General features: G+C 44.7%; 1 protein-coding gene across 3 annotated transcripts in view; it reads left to right on the plus strand.

Moving 5' to 3' along the window:
- ATP8B4 (ATPase phospholipid transporting 8B4 (putative)) overlaps positions 1-20,075 on the plus strand; it is a 4,589,528-nt gene extending 4,569,453 nt beyond the window's left edge. For 2 of the 3 annotated variants that reach the window (XR_013609828.1, XR_013609825.1), the window contains exons 34-36: positions 17,358-17,422; positions 17,539-17,602; positions 19,959-20,075. The gene's annotated coding sequence lies outside the window, so the exon portion shown is untranslated. The remainder of the gene's footprint in view (positions 1-17,357; positions 17,423-17,538; positions 17,603-19,958) is intronic. The other variant, XR_013609826.1, reaches the window with a different exon arrangement.
- The last annotated feature ends 4,127 nt before the right edge of the window (positions 20,076-24,202 follow it).

Raw genomic sequence — 24,202 nt, forward strand, 5'->3', positions numbered from 1 at the left:
TTACCCGCCTCAAAGGTTTGGGCTCTCTCTTTATAATATTAGTATGGATGGAAGCACTGCACTTAGAATTGACTTAGACACTGTAGGAGAACAGGGCTCATGCACCTTACCACTGGTATAGTGCACCCAGCTAGAGTGATTGATATATGCCAGGACAGTGGTTGGAGGCATGGCACACAGGGAGGTGTATATGAATAATAAGGTTTCAATCAAAATATTAAGGTGAACTCAATTCAAAATATTAAGCAAATTAACAACCAATACTTATTGTCAAGCAATTTTCTTATTGCATCTGTATTGTTGAGGTTTTCAAAAAATGACATAGTGAACAAATACAATGAGCAACAAGTTAATGTAATATCCATTCAATCTCATGGTACAATCCTTGTGCATATACAACATAAAGTCACATGTTTCATAAAGTATAACACTGCATTTTCACAACAAAACCCAATGCATTTCGGGTATAAAACACAGTTCGTCAGGGGCAAAACGTTTATATACAAGTACAAGTTTTAATTGTTGAGTAAAATTGTTAAACTCAGGTGTGCAGGTAAATATTGATTAAGTTATTCATATACATATCACCAGCCTACCATTACCCAGCACCCATCACAAGTCATTTAAAGAAATCGCAGATCTTACCACTAACCAAGCTGACACAAAGTTATATTCAACTGAAGAAGCTGAATCCATATATTCACTAGTACAGGAAATAAGAACTTACAATGCCACCCTCGGAACTATACAACAACTTATACGTCAACTTGAATACACAATGCGCAAGCAAATTAATCAACGACTACATGATACGACTCTAATTGAATATCACAAAGTGAAATGCATACCCAGTGGACTCCGGATTGCTCTTAAACTTATGTTATTTAAATACAACAAAACCTTTATGGCACAATGGTATGCCATTTTGAATAAATGTTCCTTGGACTTGATATTGTTAATCATAGAGGAACCCTCTTCCATCTTGAATGAATTAGCCATGGAAATATCTACCCTGAAAGACAATATCGTAAAACATATGGAAGGAGATGACTGGTCAAAAACATTAAATGATATCAATACTAAATTGGAAGCACATGCCAAAGAAGTTCACAACCGTAAGTTACGCAAATTCAAAAGAGAAAACATAAACTATAAACTTGATGAGGTGTACTCATAGGCTGAGGCATATGCCCGGAAAAAAAATCTTTAGGAAATCTAATATCACCTCATCTGATGAGAACATAGTCACAGGTCGAGATTTATCTCTTCAAATACCACCATCACTTGGAACAGCTGAGCAAACAGGACAGGGATTTGAAAAAGAAGTACCAACCACGAGTACTAAACAGTCTTTTTTGGAACATGGCCATCCACCAGAAAAATCCGACAGCAGCAAAGGCAACAAACTCGTAGGGGACCAAACAAAAAAAACAGTGGAGTCATCCAGACCTCAACGGAATTTAAAGAAGACAATGCCCTAGAGATGAACATTTCAAAAAGACCATTTAACAAGGAGGAAATAGCAGTTCTGAACAAAGGCATGTCCTTTGTTCCCACTTATTCTTCTAACCTGTTAGAAACAGTGATAGACTTTTTCAAATTCATGCGCAATTTAAGGCTTCACTGGTTTTTTCACTTCACCGCAACTGCATTTTCACAACAAAACCCAATGCATTTCGGGTATAAAACACAGTTCGTCAGGGGCAAAATGTTTATATACTAGTACAAGTTTTAATTGTTGAGTAAAATTGTTAAACTCAGGTGTGCAGGTAAATATTGATTAAGTTATTCTTATATATATATCACCAGCCTACCATTAACCAGCACCCATCACATGTCATTTAAAGAAATCGCAGATCTTACCGCTAACCAAGCTGACACAAAGGTATAATCAACTGAAGAAACTGAATCCATATATTCACTAGTTTAGGAAATAAGAACCTACAATGCCACCCTCGGAACTATACAACAACTGCAGAGGTTCACTGGTTTTTTCACGTCACCGCAACTGCATTTTCACAACAAAACACAATGCATTTCGGGTATAAAACACAGTTCGTCAGGGGCAAAACGTTTATATACTAGTACAAGTTTTAAATGTTGAGTAAAATTGTTAAACTCAGGTGTGCAGGTAAATATTGATTAAGTTATTCCTATACATATCACCAGCCTACCATTAACCAGCACCCATCACATGTCATTTAAAGAAATCGCAGATCTTACCACTAACCAAGCTGGCACAAAGGTATACTCAACTGAAGAAGCTGAATCCATATATTCACTAGTACAGGAAATAAGAACTTACAATGCCACCCTCGGAACTATACAACAACTGCAGAGGTCATCCTAAACCCCTAGAAAAATTTAGACCGAAAAGTACTTTCTTAGCACCGTTTTTGCATAAAACACTTGATAATTTCGAAGTCCTAGACTTGGAATCCAATATCAAATGCCAAAACGAACAAATCTCTACTAAAGAACGGAAGATTCTACAATATTTACAACAAGATAAAGACTTGGTGTTTCAATCAGCGGATAAAGGTGGGGCACTAGTTGCTATGGATAAAACCTTCTATGACCAAAAAGTTAAGGAACATGTCTACAATACGGACACATACATTATGTTAGAATTAGATCCCACAAAAGAGTTCATGAATACATTAGCCTCTATTTTGAAACACACTGAAGAGATGGGGTGGATAAATGAATCGACAAAATGATTTCTTCAAACCAGTTCTCCAAAAGCACTGCATATACATGTGCACCCGAAAATGCACAAAAACGCTGTAAATCCCCCATTTAGACCATTAGTGGCTGATTGTGGCTCAATACATGAGTCTATTGGCAAGTATTTTGACTTCCACTTACAATCATTGGTACAAGCATGAAGTACTCACGTTAAGGAAACAACAGACAGTCTTAACAAACTTGAGGCAAGTCGCCACATTTTCTATGAAGACATCCTATTGTGTACACTTGACATGGTCGCTTTATACACCTCGATCCCCCATGAAGAGGAATGGGAAGCAGTGGAGTGGAGGTTACTCAATAACGAAAGAGAGAATCTGAACGGCATTTTTCTTTTAGAACTAATCCACTTTTCACTTTATCATAGCTATTTTTCCTGGAATGGAAGATATTTCCTTCAATGAACTGGAAGATCGATGGGCTTTCCTGGGGCGCCCTCCTATGCGAATACGTTAATGCACATTTTGAAGATATGCACATTCTACATAATGAGGCTTGCAAAAAGAATTAGCCATTTACATGCGCTTCATTGACGATATATTGGTAGTTTGGAAAGGGAGTTGTGAAACTCTTGAGTCCAACATCAAACTATTAAACCAGTGTAATGCTCGAATTCAATTCACCTACAACATTCATCCTGATACCATCAACTTTCTGGAATTTTTAAATCAGCTACAGACGTAGTAGATAAGAAATCACGGGAACAATTACTCACAAAAACGATTCAAACTATCAATAAACGTGAGGTGATTGTGTTAAAACACTCCAGTCAGGCTTCCCAAATAAAAAGATAATCTTGAAACGTTGGAAAATTTTGGAATATGAAATGGATTTTAGACCTGTGTTTCATGGAAAACCTCTGTGTGCATACACCAGATCAAAAAATCTCAAAGAACATCTGATAAGGATTCCTTTAAAACAAGAGACTCATAGAGGAATGAGTAAAGGTTGGGAATGATGGGAATGATGGGCAATACATTCTCACACCCACACACTGGGAAAAAGATGAATCTGAGGCACACATCAGATTGCAATACAGAAGTTGTTTTATATGCAATCCAATGCCCGTGCGGCTTAACATAGGTGGACAGAACATCCAGAAAAATCAAAACAAGAATTGTTGAACACAAAAGCAAGATACGGACAAAAAACAGTAACTCAAGCTTAGCCGCTCATTGGATAAACATGTGCCATATCATACAACAACTTAGATTCACTATCTTAGAATACGTTCCAACACCCACAGGTATGGATTTTCATACTCTACTAGCACGTAGGGAAACATTCTGGATTAAATAGCTTGGCACAATCATCCCTAAAGGTCTTAATGACCACTATGAAAAGTTATGTTTTCTCTAAACCATTGACACAAGTTGATATCCCAGTACATTGTTCTATTTAGTGTGCATCTGTCTCTGTGTTCACTGTTAATATTTCCAAACTCACATCACCTTAATAAATATAGGTTACTTTTTATCACAGGTCCCACCAGCAAACCGGGACTACCATGCTCCCATATTTTCATATAGATCGGTAACTTGTCTATTATGTGTCCGACAAGCATATAGGGATTACTAATATTTTTTACTTATTATTTTTCACTTTTCACTTTTTGTATTTTGATTTTTTGACGCGTGTCTAGTTCCACTTTATCGTCATGTTCTCATTCAGCGAGCGCATGTACACTTCATTACTGAGAAGTATCTATAAAGTTGGTTCACGTTTGAATTCCCCCGACATAGGTAGACTATATTTAAAGCACGTTGGACGCTTTCGTGTCACAATGTTTGTACGGGAGTCACATGATGCTGAAGGCTTACTCGTCACAGGTCGATGAGTGTAGATTAGGAGCTTGGCACATTTTAAATATATTCTGGTATTAAACGTATTTTGCATGTTATTACAATTGCCTTTCTCACAGGCTGATTCTTGACGTACATCTTTCGGGTAAGAATTTCTATTGGGGCTTCACTTAGAGTGACTAGTACAAGTGCGTGCTGCATTGTTTACCAGAGTTAATTGGCCGCTGTTCACGTTTGTTTTGTAGTTCCAATATCTCGTACGAATTCACCATCTGTAAGAGTTACATTTATAAAGTGAGATGCGCATTTGATTTGTCGGTGAAACAGCACCAGGTTGTTATTTTTAGTTTACTTGCATGCCTTAACATTTGAGCAGTGGGTACACGCACACGTCACTGATTCACTTATGGCGCTCTGTCTCTTTCTTTCCGTGTTTCTTTTTGCATGGTGTCTGTTAGACCTGGCATCTTTGGCGTGGTTTCCCCTGTCTTTTTGCCTCTGCCTCCTGTATTTTTGACGCTGTGCTGGATTTCGTTTTGCTGGTTTCGATGCTTTGGGCACTTTGCCACTGCTGATCAGTGTCAAAGGGCAAGTGCTCCCTGTGTAAATTGTTATTGTGATTGGTTATCCATGATTGGCATATTTGTATCACCAAGATGTCCCTAGTAAAGTGCACTGAGTTTGCCAGGGCTGGTAATACAAATGCTACTAGTGGGCCTGCAGCACTGATTGTGCCACCCACATGAGTAGCCCTAAAATGGTGTATTAGGCCTGCCACCGCAGTGCCTGTGTGCAGTCTGTGAACTACCACGTCCTCCTGGTCAGTGTCCCCACTGACCAGGCCTAACCCTTCCCTTTCTGTACACATTGGTCACCCCTATGGAAGGCCCAAGGTACCCCCCTTGGGCACGGTGCAGTGTATGTGAAAGGTAGAGCATGTACTAGTGCAGGTGACATACTCTGGTAGTGAATGACAGTCATTTTAGTTTTTTACTATTGTAAGGCTACCTTGCCCGTAGGCTATCATGGGGAATGCTGGCTATAGTGGCTACCAGCATATCTTCCTATAGGACCAAGGTAGGACATAAAAGTCTAGTATCCCTGAACTCAGAATTTAATAACACATCTTTTAGGAACGGTGGTTTTTAAATCCAGTGTTTGAGAACAGCACTTTTAGAAAGTTGCTGTTCTCTTGTCTGACCTTTCTGTGTGCCTTGGCCTGTTTGTGAATTGACTGGCAGGTTTGAGAGTGTCAGGGGCTGGGGAGCCCCCAGGAGGCTGGCTGAGTCAATCCTAGGCTGAATGACTACATCTGCATCTTGAGTGGTGGGAGGGGATAGCACCTGGGCCTGAATAGGGCTATGCCTGCCTTCCACAATGCTGGCTCCACCTCCTGCTGGGCGGATGACAACCCTGCCCCTATCTCTGATAGGAAAGGAGAAGCCAGGAAAACAAAGTGCTCAAGGAACACCCAGAACTGGTTCAGACCAGGCTCAGAGCCCTCCTGCATAAAGGGAACAAATACTTTTAGGGGTATAAGTATAGGACCACAGACTGCAGATGAGTAGATCATCCTGGAATCAAGAAGGAACCTCTGCCAAGGAGAAAGCTCGAAGACCAAAGAAGGAAGACTTTTCTGCTGTTGCTTTGCTGGACTGACCTGCAGTTGCTTTGCTGCCAGGGAGAGGGGAAGGACTTTGCTTTGTGCTGTGTCCCCTTGCTTGAAGGAATCTCTAAGGGCCTGAAGAAGAGCTGGCTCCCTGTTAAGAAGTCCCAGGTACAAAAGGTCTTCACCCCCAGCTTTCCTGAACTCTGCTGAGAGAGTTCTGTCCTTCCTACAGTGCTTGGGCCAGTTGTGGTGCCTCTGGAAGTTGTACCTGTGTTGGAAAGCTGGAACCCAAAATTTAAAAAACTTTCGGCAAGTTTTAACGCATCGCTCGCTTGCGGAGCGCATCCCCGTCAGAGCAAGGAAATTCCCGCCGCCGCAAAGGTCGAGATTGTCGCAGCGCCTGTTGCCGCTGCCAGAGTCGTCGCATCCTTCGCTTGCGGGATGCACCAGTCCGGTGTGGGAAGATTACCATCGCTGCGAGTATCGTCGCATAGCCTGTCGTCACTGGGTGAGATCGTCGCACCACTTGCTTGCGGGCCGCATCACGTCGCTGCAAAAGTCGTCGCAGAGCCATCGCATCGAGGGGTCGGGAGAGGAGACGAACGACGCTGCGCATCGCCGCCGCACCGCCGCCGCACCTCAGATCGTCGCTGTCCCAAAGATCGTCGCATCGTAACTTTTGCGAGCCGCCTCCACCGAAACCTGCGCACCGGAATACACGCAAGGTATCACATCCCTCCCCATACAGACCGGAGTCACCACAACACGCCCGCTGCGTCCAGAGGCGTTGTCGCATCGCCTCCCCAGGGTCTCAGGAGTGGCGCATCGTTGCTTTTCACCGCTACAACCTTCACTTGGAACTTTTGTCGCATCTAAAAGTACTGTTGGCTAACACTTGACGCAACTGTGGATTATTTTAACGCAACCTTAAGAACTCATTTGAAACCATATTCTTGAATTGTGTATGTTGGATTTTTGTCATTTTGGTCTTGTGCAGCTTAGATTAAATACCTTTATTTTTCTAAACTGTTGTGGAGTCAGTTTGTGGTGTTTTCACTGTGTTACTGTGAGTGTTGGTACAAATATGAAGCACATTGCCTTTGATAAGCCTGACTGCTCGTGCCAAGCTACCAAGGGGGTGAGCAGGTTATCTAAAGAATGGTTCCTCCTTATCCTGACTAGAAGCAAAGGTCCCTATTTGGACAGTGTTACATAGCTCTGCCAACTAGAGACCTCCAGTTCTAACAGTATCTATATCATTGAGAATGGCTCCGTCTTTACACACGAAGAGGGTGATACTGATGGACAGTGAGCACTGGATTTCACAGTGGACGCACAAACAGATTTCTCTATTTTTATTAGAAGTTGTTGTTGTACATTTTGACACTAATTTATTTTTGTTCCGGCAGGAGGCAACTGATGACGATATGATTGAATACTACTGAAATGTAAATGTTTTTCCCCTGACCAAGGGTGTTTTATACCCGAAATGCATTGGGTTTTGCTGTAAAAATGCAGTCCTATACTTTATGAAACATGTGACTTTATGTGACTTTATGTTGTATATGCGGAAGGATTGTACCATGAGGTTGAATGGATATTTCATTTATTTGTTGCTCATCGACATTGTTCACTATGTAATTTTTTGAAACCTCGAAAATACAGATGCAATAAGAAAATTGCTTGAAAAGAAGCATTGGTTGTTAATGTGATTCATCTTTTGAATTGAGTTCACCTTAATATTTTGATCGAAACCTTTGGGACCTTTTGCAGTACTCTGTGAACAGGTTTGGAGATTCTCTGTGCATTTGAATAATTGCTGAACACAGGGATGTGTGCCAGGTCGACTCTTTACTTTGTTCTGCACCAAAACACGCAGCCTGCAAGGGCAGTGTGTGTGAGTGTGTGTAAAGGTACAGGGCCTCTAAGGGTGGCACAATACATGCTGCAGCCCTTAGAGTCCTATCCTGGGGACAGTGCCCTTGATACCCATGGTACCTTTTACAAGGGACTGACAAGTGGCCAGAGAGGTACCAATTGGGGGTAAAAGGTACAGTTTTGGGGAAATAACACAGGCCCTTGGAACCTGATTGGCAGGGACCCAGGGCACATCAAGTCAAAGTGCATCAATAGTCTGGCAAAAAGTGGGGGGATTACTGCAACAGAAACCCAGCTTCCTACAGTATCCTTTATTTTCAGGGTACTCTATAGCTACGTACAAAGAAGCAATTTACATTATTTTAAACCCTCCCACCGTGAATACTTGTTATAGTTTAATTCGTTTTTTTTAGCTTTCTTGTTATAAATGTATCTATTTATGTTATTGTAATGTATTTTGTTTATTCTCATCTTGTTTTATAAGGTCCTAATCACATGTATTTTTAATCCACTGTGCTTATTTATTACTGACTGTTGTGGTTTTAAGTGTTATCTGCACTATAAGGATTAAACAAACTAAATAAATAATCCAGGCTTTTTTCCTTCTCTATCTATATCTATTGGCTACTGTGGCCGAGACACAAACTAACTGCTGCCTTCAGCCTCTCGCTGTGGCTCTATGCAAAAACCATGATTAAGGAGGATACATCCCAACTTAGGGGCCCATTAGGATGGCGGACGGATTGCCCCCGCCAGGCTGGCGGTAGCCACCGCCGGCCCGGCGGGGGAAATCCGTCTGCCATCCTGACATAAATGACCCCCTGCCACATTAGGATGGCGGGGGAGTCCACGGCGGACGGCAAGACCATCCACCTACATATGGTGGCGGTGTCTGCGAGACACCGCCAACCATATTACGATGCCGGCAGTCTCATGCCTTTCCACGGCGGCATTGCCGCCGTGGAAAGGCATACGGTCTTTGCTTTGGGGGCCCGTTGTGGGCCCCCAGGGTGAAGGGGGGGTGGGGGTGCACATGGGGGGTACCTATGGTACCCCCCTGCGTTTCAAAGCACAACATGGCAGGCACCGCGCAGTGCCTGTCATGTTGTGCTATGAAACGCACAACATGCATTTTTAGCATTGCGGCGTCCGCCCACCGCAATGTTAAAAATGTGGGATGCACCCGCCACTGTGGCGGGTGCATCCTAATTCGCTGCACGGGACCTCCGCCCCTGTGGCGGACGGTCCCTTCTTACGACGGGATGGCGGACGGACAAAGTCCGTCCGCCATCCTAATCGGCCCCTTAATGTCTTAACCCCTACATTTAGGCCTACCTGCGGGTCAAAAGCTTTAGTATAAGGGAATAAATCCTTCACTAATGTTGCTTAACTCAGGATGCTGTTAGTTCACTAGTTATCCACCGATTTAAAGGTCTATCTCTCAAGGTGAGACACCAGCATAATCTCGCATGATTCCTATACATAGAGCTTGGTGCTTTTCCTTTTTTCCTTCAAGCAATTATATTTTTTGCATCATTTTTATACAGCAGTAGACTGTTCTGGGCAGGAAATCTTTGCGTAAAGTGTGAACCTGATGTGTGTTGAGAGACACTTTATCCTCCTAAAATATCAGGTATGATCTAGCATTCATATCTCACGTGAAAAAACTGTTTAGTGCATTTCAAATAATGCAGATAATTTGGGGTCATTTAAAAAAAAAATACACACATTTCAAGATCGAAATATTTCTCAAATTTGCTCACCCCTGCACATAGTGAGTTGAGAGAGGTTTCTGAAATAAAAACACTATGCAGCACCAACTGCATTGACAGCTCTTCAAACACACTGCCTTGCAATTCCTTCAAAGATACTATGAATATCCTGGCTAGTCCTAGAATATTCCCTCAATCAAAACACACACAGCTAGGCCTCAGTCCAAATGTGAATACCCAAAACACATAGACCAGGAACCTGATCTGAACACACAATCAATGTAAAACAAAGTTCAGTCACAGTCCAATTGCAGCCAGTTCTAATTCTGCCAAGCAGCTTCATAACACAAATAACCTATGAATCTTCTAAACACTGTGGGGTTTGTTTATGAGAGCCCTGCCACACTTTTGCACCAAGTGGTATATGAGTCACACAGGGCTCTCATAAAGATTTATGAAGCCACGCAAAGTCACCCAGTGTGGCTTTGAGTAGCCTCATAAATCATGAGTAAAGCGATGCAGCACAAATCGCTGCGTCACCTTATCTGCACCCGGGATGTTTTCCACAGGCATTGCAGTGGGCTTTACCATGCAACACCGATGGAATTTGACGCTGCCCCAGATTTACAAAGTGATGTCTCTCAAGGTAAGTCTTAACAAGGAGAAATAACTAAATTTCTCCTCATTTTGACCCCTTTCCATGTCTGCTGCGTCCTGCAGCACACATAGAAAGAGGAAAATGCCTCCTGGGAGTGTTGTTGTGCAGGAAGGTGCCCCTTCCTGCACATAAAAAATCCTGTCTGCAACGTAGGCACCCTTGCACCATGATGCAACAGTGCCTACATTGGTGGTAGGCTGCTGAAACCGCGTCAGCTCTGGCAGAAAGGACAGGAATGCACTGAATTGCTTAAAAACAGTGCCTCTATGCCCTTTCACTTGGCGTAGGGCAGCACAGCAAGGTGTCTTGCTGTGCTGCCCTATGCCAAAATGCCATAAATGAGGCCCAAGATGTCTTGAATGTCTTAACTTCACCTAGTGCTTAATTTGTAAAATAATAAGTGTCAGGGACTTCATGAGGAGGCCACTCCAGCTTGCAACACCCATTGCCACTGTCAGTGCTGCCAATGACAGCACATACACAATTACTAGCCATCACACTGCTACAATTGTGACAATTCAGACTGTTGGAGGCCCCCCCAACTTGGGAGGCAGGTATTAGTTGCTTTATTGTCTAATTGATCATAAGCAACTGTTGCTGCGCTCATCTTTATATTACACAAACAGCACCACCAAGTGGCAACTGTCATAAGTGCCAGTGCTGGAAATTAAGTGCTTGTATGGAGCACCGGAAACTACCGGGTCAAATTAACCACTGTCTTCATCATTCCTCTTTTATCACCACAGAGAAATACTTCTGTTCTCCCCTCTTTCCCTCTGATGTGTTTCCCAGACTGTGCTGAGAATCTAAATTCATGTGGCAAACTGTGATTAAATGAAAATGTGAATAATTCAGATTTGCATCAGAAGATCGCCTCTTCAGTTGGATAATTAGGGGCTTAATTACAAGCCCCTGGCACCGCAGGTACGACACTTTAAAAAAAAAAAAGTGACGCACCAGTGGCAAAAAGGGGCTTGTGAAGAAGCCCCTTAGTTTTGTTTTGTTTTTTAAATATTTTATGTTGAAAAGCAAAACAGTATTGACAGTAATGTTGTGTATACTGAGTCCTATTTTTAAAGCCTTATATATTTTATGTAATAATGTAACTATTGAACTGCACTGTGTGTAGAAAAGCAATAGTTTTCAAGATCTTAGCAACATAACCCAAAAAGATTTTGGAGAAGTGGTTTCAAACAAAATCCTGGGAAAAAGAAACAATTGGACGTATTATGACACGATTCTGTGTACTGTATTGACACAGAAGAGATATGTGCATTTTTTTTCTTATCTGCAGGACAATTATTAATTTGAAAAATCTCCGAGTTACTGCATGCACTCCAGACAGAAGACCTCAAAACACAGAGAGCACTAATTACCTTAGTTCTGATGTTAAACTTCATAAGTTTGAGGATTCACATAGATCTGTGTTTAAGAAACAAACTTATTCTGCAATGTTGCAAATCCAATACTTCTTAATTTCATCTACCACTACTCTTATTGTCTTCTTAATAAGACTCCCATGGCTTATTTATGAGAGCCCTCCATCACGTCTGCACCACGTAAAGTGGTATATGCATGACGCAGAGCTCTCATAAAGGTTCGTGTAGCCAAGCACAGCCACCATGCGTGGCTTTGAGTGGCCTCATAATTCATGAGTAAAATGACACTGCACAAATCAATGCAAAGCCTTACTCTGCATCCGGGAGGCGTTCCATTGGCGATGCAGTGGGTTTTTCCATGCAACACCAATGGGATTTGACGTTGCCCCATTTGGAGAAAGTGATGGAAAACAGGGGGTAAGTGTCAAATCTGTACGCCTCCCGAGATGAGGCGTAACAAGAAGAAATATTTTAATCACTCCTCGTTTTTCCTTTTTCCATGTGTGCTGCATTCTGCAGCACACATAGAAAGAGGAAAACACTTTGTAGGATTGCTTTACTTCCGTCACAAAAACAATCCTGCCTGCAACCGAGGCTGGGTGCCTACGTTGGTGCTAGACTGCTAAGACAGCACCAGCATAGGAAGAAAGGACAGATAATAGATGTCTTTTTTTAATCCTTAATGTTTATACTGTAGTATACTTTTTATGCTTCGCTGTATGGTTGGCCCTGTAGTAGATCGATTGCCATTCTTGTGCAGTCAAGGTCCTCCGTAATTACTGCTCCCACCTCCTTTGCCCTGCAGAGTGTTGTAGCTCAGGATCAGGGGCAAGCATCTTGTAGAGGTCGGTAATAAGACCTCAATCAGAGTCTTTTGTTGCCAGCCACTTCTCAAATGCGGTTAGGCGTCTGCTAACTGAAGGGTGTACGTCGGGGTGTAGAAGCCAGTGTCTCAGTTGAAAATATTGGAAGAGCTGTGGCGAAGAGAGATCATATCCCTGAGATAGGTCAGTGAGCGGCATCAGATCCGCGCGCTATCCCAGCCGCCTCACCTGAGGTGTCCATGCATGCCGGGCCGCACCACCCAACTCCCCGTTGCAGCCCCTGATCCCAGGCTGCCAACATTTTTGCCAGGTACTCCCCAGGAGGGCCGGCGCAGCGATCCCCTGGGCAGGCCCAAACAGGCCGATGTTTAGGTGGGAGGCGGGCTCTTTCTGCAAGGCCTCAGGGCCTAGGGTTTGATTTGCGCACTGTCCCTGTTCCCTCCGGCTGGCCTCTCACCTCCCACATTGCAAAAAGTCCTTAGATCCAGGGCAGTGGCTTTGCTGAGCCGGGTGCACCCCAGGAGGGCTGCTGCTGCACTTTCCTGGCCGTGACCAACCAGGGCCCGGCCGATGACTGCGCGGGAGGCGGGCTCCTTCCGCTAGGCCCCAGAGCCTGGGGCTCGATTTTCGCGCCACTCCGCCCGCTCCGGCCGACCTCTCACCTCTCTCGCCACCAGGAGCCTTCCGAAGCTTCTTGCCTCCCGCTGGCCCCGGCTGGACGTTGCGGGTGTGGGCACCTCACGTTATCTCACCACTCTCACCTTTACTGCACTAGGGGCGGCTTCTGTGGGCCGGGCCGGCGAGCGTCTCCCATATGCTGGCCCCAAAAGCCGAGGGGTCGAGTTTCGCGACCCCAGGGGCGGCTTTGTTGTCGCTCGCAGACAAGCTTCCCGCTTCTCCCAGAGTTCCCCCGGGTCCGCCGCCGCTGATACCCTGTCAGGTTCTCCAGGGCAGCCCCGGTCAGTCTTCTGTGTCCTCCGACCACTTGCTTCAGTGGGATCAAGCCGTACACTCCATGGTACCGGCCGTTGTGGCTCTGTCGCCCCTGGTCGGGACTCGCTCAGGGGGGCGGCAGGGCGCCGCGCCGGCTTAACTGCGCTCCTCGCTTCGCCCCACTCGACCGGGACCAAAGTCGCACTCTCTGTTGGGGCGCGAGAACCCCTGCTCGGGGGTTTTGCTGCTGTGGATGGCTCAAAAACGGGGCCCGGGCCGGGAGCCTCACAGACTCGCGTCTGTCTCTGTCGCCATCTTGGCCACGCCCCCCAGAAACTATTTTAAAGAAAAGACCGATGTAATAATATGTCCACCTTCAAAATTTGAAATGTAGTGGGTTAGAGTCCAACCTACCTCATGAATATTAATGAAAAAGGTTGCACATTGTGGCACACTATGCATGCCATCACAGGGATGGAGGCCACTGCCTACTCCTCGACAAACATTTTATAACATTCACAGCAGGAGCATCAAGGAAGCAGAGCAGTCTGAAGGTAATGAGCACTTGGTAATGTAATGTAAATGTAATGTAATGTGGATTTGTTGAACGCTGCTTGTCACCTGCGAGGGTATCCAGGTGCCCGGTGGGTGCATCATGGGAGCCAGGCGCTTTTAATGTCAATGAGCGCAGGGTGGGAACATGAGGGAGTCAGGTTATGTGCATGTGAACAAGTGGCCAGTGGGAGCATCAGGGAAGATGGGCACGCTGAATGTAATGTGCACCAAGTGGAGCCATTAGGGAACAGGGGAAGTCTAAATGTGAATGAGTTCTCAGCAGGAGCATCAGAGGCTGGCATTGGGTTCTCTTAATGTAATGAGCACCTGACGGAGTATCAGAAAATGAGAGCAAGCTGCAGTCACCTTCTGAGTGAGATACAGTGGGGGACTACTTTGTGCTAAGTCATGTTTGTCAAATGGAAACAAGCGTTGGCAAAGCCAATGGGTCTGGCTTTAATGAGCTATTACATGCAAATAACATATGTTCGTACCAAGCTCTGCAAGTGGTGATAGTTGTTATCAATGGTGGTGATGGTAATTATCTTAATATTTACTGTGGTAATGCCCACCAACAGGGCATTCAGGCGCTGGGGAAAAGGAGAACAATGCGGTTGGTCGATAGTTGCTAAGTTTTAGGTATCTTTTTTTTTTCTCTTTTTTTTATTAGTGTAAGAAGTTTATTGCACTTTTCACATTAACAATATACATGTTTGCGCCTACAACCGTAACAGGCCGGCCACACAGTTGTACATTCCGTAAGTTACGTTCTTGTTATACACGGCCCATCAGCCGACATCCGTAGGACCGGCGGCGCTGCTGGAAGAAGCATTTGCAATGTAGAACAGTGCTATATATGCATTCAATCATGTTTGTTTTCTTACTTTTTGTATATTTTTTGCTGGAAAAATAGCAAAACAGGTAAAAAAAAAAAAACTAAGAACTCCTAGAATTAAGATCACTGTGTCACAGCATCCTCCCCCCACTTCAAACTGACAATCCATTACTCCATTTCACGTACCGTGTCATAGTCCTTGCTATTAATTATCGACATTCTGCGCCGTTTCATGTTCTAGTAAATAGGTACGTAAATACATCCAATAGTCTCTTGGACGTGATCTGATCGGCAACTCCTCCTCATAAGTGGCCAGTGTGTCTCGGCAATATGTTAAATCTTCCAGCCAGTTTTTAACCTTCGGTCCCATTCTGCTATTCCAATGCAAAGACACCCTCCGTTTGGCCAGTAGCAGTGCCACCACACAAAATTTGCGCCTGTGCGCTCTCAGTTGCGGAACAATACCCAACAAACAAACCTTGGCCGTACATTCAAGTGCTGCCCCAAGCATTTCGTTTAGAGCTTGTATCACCTGCTCCCAGAAACCCGCCACCCGGCGACAGTGCCACGCTAAATGCATGAAGTCCGCATTCTCCTGTCTACATCTAACACAGTTGGAGTCATCCCTCAACCCGTATCTGTGTAGTCTCTGGGGTGTATAGTACATTTGGTGCAGATATTTATAGTGAATGATCCTCAAGTTTCCATTCGGCGTCAGCATGCTAGTGAGCAGGCAAGTAGTTGCCCATTCGTCTTCTGAGAGTGGCTCCTCTAACACTGCGCTCCATTTGTCTCTCACCCCCTCAGTGTTCCCTCCAATGTCTAGTTGTATGCTTGTGTATAATTTCGATACCAAGTGGGAGGCCGTGGGTGTTGTGAGTACCAAAGTATCTTTTTAAAAAAAATCCCAATTAAGTGTTCCTGAGATCTAGAGGAAGTGAATTCCACATTTTGGGATCCCAAAAGAAAAATACATAATCATGTATTCCCCAACACTTGCTTTGAGGCACCAAAGAAAAATTGGAAGTCAAGGAGTGTAAATCCATTGTGGGAATATAGGAATGAACCCTGAATTGTATTTAACTGGGTCCTAAGGTAAATAAGATCATGTGAACTAGGCAGACGGCCTAGAAATTACATCACTTGAGGGAGCAAGGGAAGATGGACAAAAAAAGGGCTACTAGATCCCTTATTCTGCAAATTAATAATTAGACGAGCAGCCACATTCTGAATAGTTTGCGGAAGTTGCATAAAGCAGATTGGTAAACCCAAATATAACAAGTTACTGTACTCCAGCCATAATGTTATGAGGGTCTGCGTAACAGTTTTCTGAGCAAAAGTGGGGTCAAAACATTCATCTAACCATTCTTTGCACAGTCAACGATGAGGAAGCCTCTAAAGAAATGTGTAAGCCAAAATAAGATCAGATTTGAAGAAACCTACATTTCTGATGCAGGGGGTAGGCTTGGATATGGGACCCACCTCAGGAGGCCACCAGGCTGAAGCCTATGTAGAATGTTAACAGTCAAGCATTAGGATTTTGGTTTGATGGCTAAGTTTCAATTAGTTGTTATGCATCCAAGAGGTGACAGCTGACATACATGCATGACATCAAGGTCTGACTGCGACTGAAAACAGTCCCGGACACCAGAATAAAAGTGGCTCCCATAGCATGTTTACACATTGAGGCTGTTTTGAACTTGTAAAGACACACTGTATACATGTTTTGCTAGGTATGAAAGATTGGATGCATTTGAGCTTGCTTCATGCTATGTTTATTTCAATAACAGGGAAATAAACAGTAAAAACTGGCCCACCAGACCATAAAACAAGCGCACAAATAGCCACAAACCGGCCCACACATTGCCCTGTCAGGATAGCCTATTGGCCAGTACAACCCTGTATGAAATCTGACTTGGGTCACAGATAAATTGCCAGAGATGATCAATACAATTTGCAAGTTCATATTATGTGGAAGCCGAAGGACTTGATTGTCTTAGGGCATAGCATGATATTGATTTTGTAAAGTATAGGATTAAGAGAAGCGCCTTGCGGGACATCATAGCGCACCATAGAAGTAGAGAATTGGTAGGGGAAATAGAGATCCTTTGCGATTGGTCCTACATGAACGATATAAGCTATTCAGGCGCTGAATTCCCCATGCCAAGATCAGTAAGATGACTATGTCGAAAGCTGCATACAGGCTAAGAAGAATCAAGGTGGTAGAGCTGCCATGTTCCAGAATGAATCCTAGGCCATCGACTATAGCTAGGAGTGTGGTCTCCGTGCTATTATGACCATGGAAGCTTATTGTAATGTGCAGGATATATGAGGCTAGACCACTTTGTCATTCTAAGAATCTAATTAGTGGTTATTATCATGTGAGTATGTCATTTCAAAGTTCTTCTTTTCTTCATCTTTCAGGGTTAGAAATGCAGGACCACCATGGAGGAAAGCATGCCCCTTGAAATGAAGGAGAAATGCAACAGGTAAGTGTTCAAGTTTAGATCACAAAGTCCCAAAGGCGAGACCTATTGGCTATGCCAATGCTTGTATTATCTTGCATGTATGGCATTTCCAAGTTCTTCTTTTCTTCTTCTTTCAGGGTTGGCAATCTGGACCACTGTGGAGGAATACATGTCCCTCAAAATGAAGAAGAAATGCCACAGGTAAGTGTTCAGGTTTAGATGACTTTTATCTTTGGGAAAAAGCCTTGTGAGGGAAACACCCAAGTTACACTGTTCCTTCTATCCCATCACCATGTCCATGGGGAGTGACTCAAAACTCACTTAGTTATATCACTAGGTCGAGGCTTTAGCCTATTACGGTGGTCTTCCGCTTTCTCCTCCGGACTGGAAACTTCACTTTCAATGAAGACTGTCTTACCACTCAGCATCTTCTTCTCTGTCTCCAACTCCATGCTATCCGTCTGCTCATAGGTTTCCTTCCCCTATTATGTCTTGAGGGCTTTCTATGTTCGTCCCAATCTCCATCAGATGACACTCCCATTCAAAGTTGCTAAAGAGCCCTTCGCCTTGCCAGCCTATCGAGACCTGTTCTACATACAGGTTTCCCGATTTTGAAAGGGAAAACAGACTCTCTGTCTTGACTGCTTCTGCCTGTCTGTAAACAGAGAAGGTTGGATTCAATATCAGCAAAGCCAGCATAGGGATACCAAGGAATGTCATTCCTGTCCTCCACTTTGTTCAGGAGAGTTGTCTGTTTGAAACAACACCCCTCTTAGGATTTTCCAATTCAGGGAAAAGAGGAAGTCTGGACAGCAAATCAGCAGTACAGTTGTCAACCCCTTTCGATGTCATACTACAAACATGAAGGGTTGTAATTACAGAAATCATCTCAGAGCCCTGGTATTATTACCTTTGTTGCAGCTCATCAAATTAAAGGGTCATGGTCGGTGTATAGGAAAAAGGGTTCCCCTTCTAGATAGTATCTTTATTTTCCCACTGCCCATCTAATTGCCAAGTATTCTTTTTCTATTACACGGTACTTCTGTTCTCTGGGACTGTGCTTGCAGCAAATGAATAGAATAGGTACTTTCATGGCTTCTTTATTGATCTGGGACCGGACTGCCCCAACTTCAGAAGCATCAGCTTGCAAAATGAAGGGCTTCTCAAAATCTGGACAGGTCAAAATTGGACTTGTGTGAGGTCTGTTCTAATGAGCTGAAAAGCTTCTTTGACCCCTGGGGTAGGATTTTGAACATCATTCTTATTCGTCCACTTTTTTAGTAGGCCTGTTAATGGTCCTGGGGTATTGGGGTATGAATGGTCTATAATACCCAAGAACGCTTGTACCTCTCTTTTGGTTTCTGGTAATGGTGTATCCAGGATGGCTCTCACTTTTTCTTCCTAAGGTTCTACCATCCCATTCCCTAGGACATAATCTAGATATTGTACCTTGTTATATCCAATTCTGGATTTTTTGCCATTGATTTGTAAGTTTGCTCCACATGATTTTTGTAGAACGTTGTGACAATGAACAAGATGTTGTTGCCATGTGGGGCTACAGATGACTATATCATCACGGTAGACAGAAGAATAAGATGAGTGTTTTTTGTAGTACCTTATTCAATAACCTTTGGAAGGTGGCCAGGGCTCCATGGAGCCCAAAGGGTAAGCCAGTAAATTCAAATAATTGAGCAGCGGTAGAAAAAGCGTTTTTTCCTGGTCTTCTTTTCGAAGGGGTACCTGCCGGTATCCTGTGGTGAGGTCTAGTGTGGTGATGTATCTGGCTTCACCAAGCTTGTCAATCAATTCATCTATTAAATCAAATTTAGAAATAATTTTCTCTGCCCTAAAATCAATACAAAATCTGATTGCCCCTTCTGGTTTGGATACAAGGAATATAGGTGATGACCAATTACTCTGAGATGCTTTTATGACCCTCCCCCCATTTGTAACATATTTTCAATTTATTTTTGAATGGCCTCTCAAGGTGCCACTAGAAATCTGTATGGTTTCTGTTTCATTACAACCTCTTTTTTGGTTGGAATAGTATGTTCTGATAAGTGTGTTTGACCCAGAAGTTCTGAGAATAAAGGGGAAATGGGATGAAGGACCCAGTGAAGGGAAGCTTTTTTGTCCTTAGTCAAAGCTTTGTTTATAACAATAGACTAGACTTCTCCATGTGGGTCTGGAAACTCCCACACATTCCATTGGCCTTTGGGTGTGGCTTTCAATAATGAAAGCACGCAATTGGCCAAAGACGGGTGCAGGTCCCACCTTTTCTCTAAAGGTTTACTCCCAGGGCGTTTGGGTCTCAGGGGCAAAAAGTGGCACGCAGTGTGGCAGCTGCTTTCCTCTGTCGTCATGGATAATTAAACACAAAGTGGTCGCTTTCACTTTAGTGGCCGCTCTTGTTTTGTGCTGTCTGTCACATCTCTTTGCGCATGAGCCCATTAAGTTTCTTTCAATGTTGAAATGTTAGAGATTTTATATTGTTTTAGCGTATTGTATATTATGTAACTTTGTGACTTACAACATTTGTATTTTCTCTTTTATTGAGGTATGCGCAGTTGGCAGAGCAGGCGATTTATCTCACTGAACTACCATACCACACCATACCATTAATGGGCCTTTAACCTAAATGTCATCCATCCCGCTAGACTGGAATGCCTTAACCCCTGCAACACCATGGGCTGTAAATAAATCACGAAAGAGCTGCATGCCGCAGTGCAAAGGTCAAATTCCAGCTTTTTACTAGTAGAATGAAATGGACATAAAAACGACACTGTTTAACACCCCAAAGAGTGCACATTACAATTACTTCCCATGTGTTATTACCTCTCCTGTTGGGCAGAAGGCCTCGGTGTGATTTTAACTTGTCACGCAAATGTAATCCCGTGCATTCATGTTTTTGATTACGTTTCTTAAAACTGATGTGCATGAAAAATGCCATGGCATAAACCTCATATGCAGATGCACAGAGTATCATAGAAAATGTATTAAAATTGTTCTGGGTGTGGAGGGGCACCTGGACTGACTCAACACACCAATTTTTAATAGATAGCATAAGGCACGCTGCACATATGCATATATAACATGTGCGCACACACACACACCTGACTTATACAGAAAGTGCTATATGGAGCCAAGTGCTATGTGGATGATATTGTTGCTACTGATCGCCCTACTCCCCTCCTCTCTCAACCAAGGAGCCCCCTCGGCCCCCTCCACCCCTTTAATCCATCCGACTGTCCCTGGAGGAATGATGGGTATGTTTGCGGTGCATCTGAGATTGCACTTAGCCTCTCAGACCTGCAGCCCCAGGGGGTTACTCCAGAGACCCAGGTTTAGACTGTCTTTTATCTTCTATTCTGTGCTGTGGGGGAAAAAAAAAACAGGGAATGGAGGGGCTTAATTGACTTCCCAGGTAGTCATGGCCAATGTGAGGATGAGGTCAGTGCAGCTGTAGGGAAGCAGAGGGGAGATGTGGAGGCGAAGGGGACGTTACTACTTTACAACAAGTTCTCTCTCCATAGATTCTACACTCCCAACCCCCATCTCTCCCATCAGCTCCTTGTAGTGTCTTGCTGGTTCCCCCTGTCCATGCGCCTCCTCCCACCACTCCTTTCTTAGCACACATAATACAGTAAAGTTTCACGAGGGCAGGCCAATGTCCGGCGGGGTCATGTGCAGGCTGGTGCCCCACCTCCTTGTTCCCTCCCCTTCCTCTCTGCCTGCTGCCCCTCGAGCTACCCGGTCTCTGACCCTGTCTCTTATCCTTCTCACCTGTCCCTTTCTCCTACCCCTTCCGCCTCCATTCGCTGATATCTCCTTTAGCCCCTGCTCCAATTCCTGTTCCCTGTCTTGGCTGCCTCTCCTTGATACTCATGGTCTTTTGTGTTTTACCTAATTTTTCACGCCTTACTCCTTTTTTCTGTCACTTTTACCTCCCACATCTCTTACCTCCTCTCCCTCTTTCTCTGCTCTCTCTTACCCCCTCATTCTTACCTTCTCAAACACCCCTCTGCGTATTGCTGTCTCTTAGCTCTGCCTCTTTTACCCCCCTCTGTCTATGCTGTTTGTGCTAACTCCCTGTCCCTCACCACTTCCTCCATTCCCACCCCCTTTTGTTTTTAGTCTTACATTCCAGACTTCAGCTTGGGAAGAAGTTATCTGTAATTTAAGTGAATGTTATGGTAATCACATGGGGAGCAGGGAAGGTGGGTGGGGGCTGTTAGCTCCTTTTCCAGCACGGAGCCTTGGATGACCTGTAAAATGACCCTGCTCTTCTCTGATTGGACATCCTCATGCCTGTCACCTCTAGAAAGAAGATGCACCCCAGCATCAAACTACGACGAAAAGGTAACTTGCAAGCACAGGTTTAAAATATCTTAAAAGAGTTTACATAAATCCCTTCTAGGACGAGACTTTTTACTTCTCTTGCAAATATGTGATGGGAATGGCGAATATAAACTACATTAGCCCTGCTGTAAAGGGTTGGGACTACACATTACATCCTGGCAGCACTGCTGAGAAGAGCGCACCCTAATAAAGTTCTTCTCGTTTTTTTTTTTAAGTAAATTCCGAAGGCAAACGTGAGTGAAAGCAGGCTTGTTAGTATAAATTGTGGTGCAACTTCTAAAACTGGGAGTCCATTACATCAATTTAGTACAGTTACACAGAATGTGCTGCTTGGCTAAACACTTACATAGTCCCAAAGGCGAGACCTATTGGCTATGTCAATGCTTGTATTATCTTGCATGTATGTCATTTCCAAGTTCTTCTTTTCTTCTTCTTTCAGGGTTGGCAATATGGACCACTGTGGAGGTATACATGTCCCTCAAAATGAAGAAGAAATGCCACAGGTATGTGTTCAAGGTTTAGATGACTTTTATCTTTGGGAAAAAGTCTTGTGAGGGAAACACCCAAGTTACACTGTTCCTTCTATCTCATCACCATGTGCATGGGGAGTGTCTGAATAGCCTTCTAGTTACATCACTAGTTCAAGGTTTTAGCAAAACAAGCAGTAGACCTAAATAAAAATGGCCGGAAGTTTTAGGCTGCATATGGGAAATTGCTCCACTGTACACCGGTTAATAAACATACCTAGGAGGGGCGTGGCTTGGTGAGTCATCTTGGCGTATGCTTTCTAGGCATGCTCCGGCCCACCAAGCATCTAAATCCGACATCATCCAACAACTTCCTCATGTGAGCTGGTCAGGCGATACCTGGACTGGAAAGGGCTCACTTGGAGGGCGCTCTGGTGGTTGATGAGCGGCGTGGACCAGCAGGCAGGTGTTCAGACATGACCAGGGGAGGAGACCCAGTGACAGACCCAATTTTCATGATTTGGTGGGGGCTCCAACGCAGCAGCTGGCCGGAGGCCCCCGGAAAGTGCACTATACCAGAGCTGCAGCGTGGTGTAAGTAGGACCTGGGTGAGCCGGCCTAGTGCTGTGGAGCGGCCGCAAGGTTGCAGCCTCTTCGGAGACCCTCCCGTCAGCCACACCACCTACAAGGGAAGCAACCAGATGAGCCCAGGCGAGATAGGTCTGCAGTGCCGGACCATAGTGCTGTGACGATTGGGGTGTGAGGGCCCCCTAAACCTCCCCCATCTTCTTGCTGGGGAATTGATCAGAGCCCCTGCTGTGCAAGGTTGGAGCCTAAGTGCGTGGTGCATGGCTGAGCAGGGGGTGCCCTGGTCTGGGGTGGCTCCGGCCTCTTACATACACTGCTGAGGCTGGGCTACGAGACAGTGTGGCGCTATGGGCTGGGGATACAGCAGGCACGATCCCCTTAAGGGGTCCACTCTGCAGTTTGATCCCTGGGTGGTGGAGATCTTGCCCTGAACCTTGCTGAGGGGCAGGCGAAGTGGCCAGAGGCTGCAGGGTAGAAGCCACAATTACGGAGCGAAATCGGGCGGAAGCTGTACCTAGCCTGTGTGGCCCCCTCCAATCAATATGATCAAAGACAAATTCTCAGTCTCCCCCACGAAGCAGAGCACGCTGGATGAGTACACCACTGCCAACGCTAGGGTGGCGAATGGTAAAAACAATGGGGCCCTGTCCTGGACATCGCAGCCCGGCTTGCCACAATCACACAATCACGCGACATGCTAGACGCAAAAAATGTCGAGGTAGGCTCGGAGGACTCATTCCTCAGACAAGATCTTAGAAAGGCTGTGGACCGCATCAATGAGGCCGAAACCAGGGTGTCATCTGTGGAGGACACAGTAACGTCGCTCCAACAAAAAGTCAGCAAACTCACAGTAGTGACGCAGGAGCTAGCCGCCCGGGTGGAAGAAGCAGAAGACCTTGTAGAAATTCCTGGAGGGATGCGAAGGTGCCTCGATGGAGGGGTTCTTAACACATTTGCTGCAATCTTTCCTACCGGAGGACTTGGTCTTCCCTTGTTTTTTGTGCAGCGAGCCCATAGGGTCCTCACGAGGAGAACCACCACTCGGAGTAAGGCCTGGACCCGTCATCGCTAAATTGTTGAAATATATGGATAGAGACATCATCCACCAATTTCCTAGGGGCCACAGAGACAAGCTCTTCTACAACTCTCAGAATATCATGATTTTCCCTCTATTATACCAGCCTTGTTCAGCAACATGCCAATCATTTGCGGCTGCCAAGCGCAGACTTGGGAATCTTAACATTCAATATATGCTGCTTTATCCGGTACGTCAGAGTCAGAATCCCTGTTTTTCGACACCCCAGAGGTGATCTTCACCTGGATCGATGAGACTGTTCACCTCAGGCCGCATACGCTGCCTCCCCTGGAGACTGATTCCTCTAAGTAA

This window comes from Lissotriton helveticus, chromosome 3_2 (assembly GCF_964261635.1).
Source record: "Lissotriton helveticus chromosome 3_2, aLisHel1.1, whole genome shotgun sequence".
NCBI classification, from domain to species: domain Eukaryota; kingdom Metazoa; phylum Chordata; class Amphibia; order Caudata; family Salamandridae; genus Lissotriton; species Lissotriton helveticus.